Raw genomic sequence first — 4,796 nt, forward strand, 5'->3', positions numbered from 1 at the left:
TGCCGCAGCCCAGGCCGGCACGCGGGCTGCCGCAGGCCAGGCCGGCACGCGGGCTGCCGCAGCCCAGGCCGGCACGCAGGCCGGCGCCCGAGAGGCGCGCGACGCCTGTCTCCAGGGAGGGCTGCTCTTGGAGCCGGGGACCCCGCACGCTCTGAAGAGATCAGTTCCCACGAGCTCCCGTCCAAAACGGAGACTGAATGGGATCTGCAGCAGCTGTTGATGTGGCAGGATTGGAGCGGGAGCCGCCTGGTTCCCTGCTGGTCAGCGGCCTCCTCCCGCGCTGCCACCGCAGCAGGCTGAGCCGTGGGCCGCTCCCCCAGGACACCATGTTCGGAGCAGACAGGAGGAGTGGTTTTCATTCAGAAACAGGTGTTCTGATCTCAGTCAGGTTCTGGTGAAGGTCTGTGCCAGCAACTGTGCAAGTACCCGCAAAGGAAGACTGGGACACGACAGAAGTCAAAGAGGCCCCTAAGGGTCACTGACAGCTCTAGGCCAGACCGTTCTGTGAATTTACTGAAATTCATTGGGAGCTGATTGTTCTTGACGACAATTTAATCATGGCAAAACAAACAACATAAAACAACACCAGATGTCCCTTTGCAAACAAAACTTATTTCACTCACCTCAGCTATACCTGAAAAGAGTAAAAAGTAGGAAGGTAGGGGGAAAAAGACATAAGTAATGTAGCATTTCTAGCTAATGGAAAAATGGTTTGACTTGACCTTACCAGTTGAAACTCCTTGTCTGGGAAGTGTTTTTGGGAGGACACTGGAGGGAGCTGCCTTTGGCAGAGCAGCAGGCCCTTAACTTTGCTCTCCTTCACAGCTGGGCAAAGCAAGCATGACTCCCTGAAGTTTGTGAGTTACAGCTGAATGAGAGGGAAACCCGTTCCACTCACTTAGGCTGGTGTGCCTGGGAGGCCTTTGCAAGCCAGGGAGAACCACTGAATTGTCAGAAAGCCTGTAGAAGTCAAAGGAATAAAAAGGAAGTTAATGGAGAACCTTGGAGATTTCCGATGAGTGAAATTTGGGAAGGGTGTTTGCGCACTGGTCTGCAGAGCGGTGCCCTCGGGCAGTGCCCCTGCCTGCTCGGCAGCCGTCCTGCAGCGCTGAGGCGGCCGCCCGCAGGCCGCTCTCGCTCTCGTGCGGGACGCGGGGCAGCCCGTGCCCCCGGCACGGCGGCTCTGGGTCACGTAGCGGGACCTGCCGCCACCACCATGCGGGGGAGACTCGGCCCCGAACGGAGCCGTGTTCCCCTGCCCTGGCCAGCCTCGACTCGGGGGCCTGTCCCAAGCATCGGGGCTCCTCATGGCGCAAACGGCTGCACACATACCCTTCTGGGTTGCCCTTGCTAGGAACAACGGGCCTTGTAGATGGACTGTAGGTAACATCCCGTGAGTGACGGGGATTTTGGGCCTTCCATTCAGTACTATATGTCACTTTATATACAGGGGACAACTCTGTTTATCCCGGGAATCTCTGAGACCTCACTGGCACTTTAGAGAGGGGAGGGAGGTGCGAGAGTTCCCCAGACTGGGGCCTGCTTGCGCAGAGCTGCTGCCCCACCGCTGCCGTCTTGGCCAAGCTGCAGCGCTCCGGGAGGCTCCTCCAGCATTTGTGGTGCCCTTTGTGCAAGTGCTCACCCCAGCTGGATATTGGTGTTGAAAGTGGATCACAGGATCTGCTCAGGGCAAGGCAGAGCAGTGAGAGACGGGCAGGTGGTGAGAAATGCCCATTCTGCTGCGGTGCACAGCAGGCAGGGACAGTAGGCCCCAGACTAATGCAAGCACAATAGGGCCAACACAGACCTTATTGTGTTGTGCAAATTCAGTGCACAGTGATTAAAGTGGGGATTAAAGTCTGCATTAACTGCCTGGTAAATACATACGAAAAATTTAGTTGAACAAACACAGGACATACTGTTTGGAAAAACAAAAGTGAACTCCAACAGTCTTGGTGTAGCTGAGCTTAAAAACAAGTGCAGGAGCCCGCCTGCTGCTATACCTGAATTTAAGCTCCAACAAGATGCACTTAAACCTGGAACACATGGATTAAGCAAACTTTGTAGAGCGATGCGATACTCTTTTAAGGGCTAGCTGGGTGTGAAAAGCCTTTCAGGCCTAACTTTCTTCAGAGCCTTCACTGTTACAGACCTGTCTCTTTGAGAAGTTGAACATATAAATCACTAAAATATGTATCACTGCAGTCTTTTACTCATCTTTCCTTAATTTCCACATTTCGGATTTCTTTGTTGCAAAATTCTTTCAAGTAAATTAATAGAATCAGTCTGCAATGTTTCATTCTATTATTTTTGAAACTCTAGCTATAAGAAATTATGTTGTCAAATATGATGAATTGTATTTGTAGCATGAAATGGCCACTACATTAGGCATTCATGGCATGCATCATTACATACTTTGGCTGATTCCTTATAAATGTATAATAACATACTCAATATATTAAATATTAATAGTACTCTACATAATTAACCCGTATTTCCTAAATGAACTTGTTCCCGGGGGCATGTGATACTGCACCAGTGTCACGTGTGACAGTCTAAGAGGAAATCATCCAGACGGATAGGCTGTAACACAGATACAGTTTTCAGTCTAACCTTCCTTTTGGGTGTGGTGCCCTGTGTATCCATAGGTGTCTGGAAGTGTTCATGGTGGTGTTAAGTGGAGAAAGGCAAAAAGCCTAGAGGTAGATACCTCTGGTGTGGGAGAGGTCTGAACACGTCACAGCTGGCCCTTTGTGAACCAAGTCAAACAACGTCAGTGCATTTGAAAGTGACCACCTTATTTTACTGCATTTGTCTTTAGGCGCTAAGGAAGGCTAGAGAACATGGAGGATGTGCTCGGATGGAGCTAGGGATGTAAAACCAAGTTCTCCACACCAAGTGAGGGGTGAACAGACAGCAGCGTCACGGAGGGGGGCACAGTGTTTCCAGGGAATCACCACGTCCGGATCCAAAGTGGGATTTGCCAGCAGGAGCAGCAGAGCCCGGTGGCCTGCCCTGCGCATCCAGTGCAAGCTCGGCTGAGGCCAGGGTAATGCCAAAGGAGGCAGCTCCCTGTCTTGCTCACTGAGAGACTCCAGCGCGTTGTCCTCCTCCTTCTGCCCCAGAACACCATGGATGAGAATGGAAAAAAATTAACATCGCACCATCCTGCCTAAAGGAACATCTGGGGATGGGTTTGAAACACAATTTGGTTACGTTGCATTTATACTGCCCGTAAAAACTCTAGACATTGAAAGGGCTCGTCTGCTTCATGGCGTATTTTTTCAGCTAGTGACAGTTCCCATCAACATCATTCCCAATGGAAGGAAGCTGTTTAGAGAAAATTCATAAACTATTTACACCAACTCTCTTTAGAATTGCTGGAATTGGATCCTTTGAATGCTGCTATGAGAATCAATGTAGGTCACAATTCACATCAGAGACATGTGTAAGGGTTTTTCCAGTGTTTCAAATATTTATTCAAAGGTACAATCTAGCAGTGAAGTAGGCCATACTGAATGCTAGCATAGTTTTCCACTACCTATAACATTGTCTTTTTTTGCAGTGGCATTGAAGCTGTCAAAAATGTGTGAGTCCTGTGAGATGGAAGTACATTATACAGATCCATTTCCCTGTGAATACTGTAAAATGGAAGCCCGCCACCTCTCCTCAGTACTGAATTGATTTTATTGATCCTTTCCATATTGTAACTGTTTCCAAACACGTTTAAGTAGATTTCCTCATGCAACAATGGCCAACAATTTTAAGCAGGAGCAGACACTTGTGGTGGGGGAAGCCCCTTGGGCAAGAGCCCGGGCTCGTATAAAGGGCACGTTCTTGAGTGCGTTCGCTCTATAGTGAAACAGGATAACATCTCGGACACTGGCGGGGGTAGAAAAAAATAGTATCACAGCTCAGATTCATTTCAGAAGCAGAAAAGAAGCTAGAGAAGGAAATCTGACAGCAAATATAGAGCTGTCACTACTGTGGGTTAAGAATAAACACATTTCACAGGTCATAAAATACAATTTTTTTTACAATTGAATTTCCATATCAATGTGCCTAGACAGTGCTTTGTCACATGGCATTTCAGGATTATAATACCCATCTAGATTTTCTGCTGGTAGTCACTGGTTCAAATCAGTCTGGGTAGTCTGGTTTGAGCCACCTTTGTATTTGGAGACCTATTTCAGGACTAAGTGGCATAAAACAGCTTGAATCATTCTACTATTTACTTTCAGTATAACAGAACGTGCTTTGAGATTGATGGAGCAGCTGCGGAGCCCTCAGCTATTTCTGGTCTGCTCCAGCCTACCTCGCCAAGGCTCCCTGAAAGGCAGGGAGTGCTTTCCAAGAGGGGAGAAAGTTTCCTAACCAGCAGCTGTGAAGGGAGGCCGATCGTGCCCACCTGTCTGCAGCCATCCCAGGGCACATTCCACTGTCAGGCCGAGCTACCCGAGGGAAAGCCTGGCACGGACTTTATCCCATGCGAGGGAAGGTAAGCTGGGTCCTGCAGAAGGGCCACAGGAAGGAGGCCACTGCTCTCTTGCAGAGAGCAGTCCTAAATTCCTAACTGTTCTGGATCTATGGAGACAGCCTGTGCTAATGTTACTCAAGTGCCCGCGTGCCTGCAGAAAAAGCTTTTTTGTAGGGCTGATGGAGGAGAGGGCTGCTATACAGGACTCGTGGTCAGAGCTGTTGTACAGATATGTCACTGCTGAAGCTGCTAGATCAAAGCCAAAGTAGGTTGTGACAACCAACATCCTGCTATTCACCTGTCACAGACAGGCACCCAC

The sequence above is a fragment of the Nothoprocta perdicaria genome, unplaced genomic scaffold (assembly GCF_003342845.1).
Source record: "Nothoprocta perdicaria isolate Ctin4 unplaced genomic scaffold, notPer1 scaffold_92, whole genome shotgun sequence".
In the NCBI taxonomy this organism is placed as follows: Eukaryota; Metazoa; Chordata; class Aves; order Tinamiformes; family Tinamidae; genus Nothoprocta; species Nothoprocta perdicaria.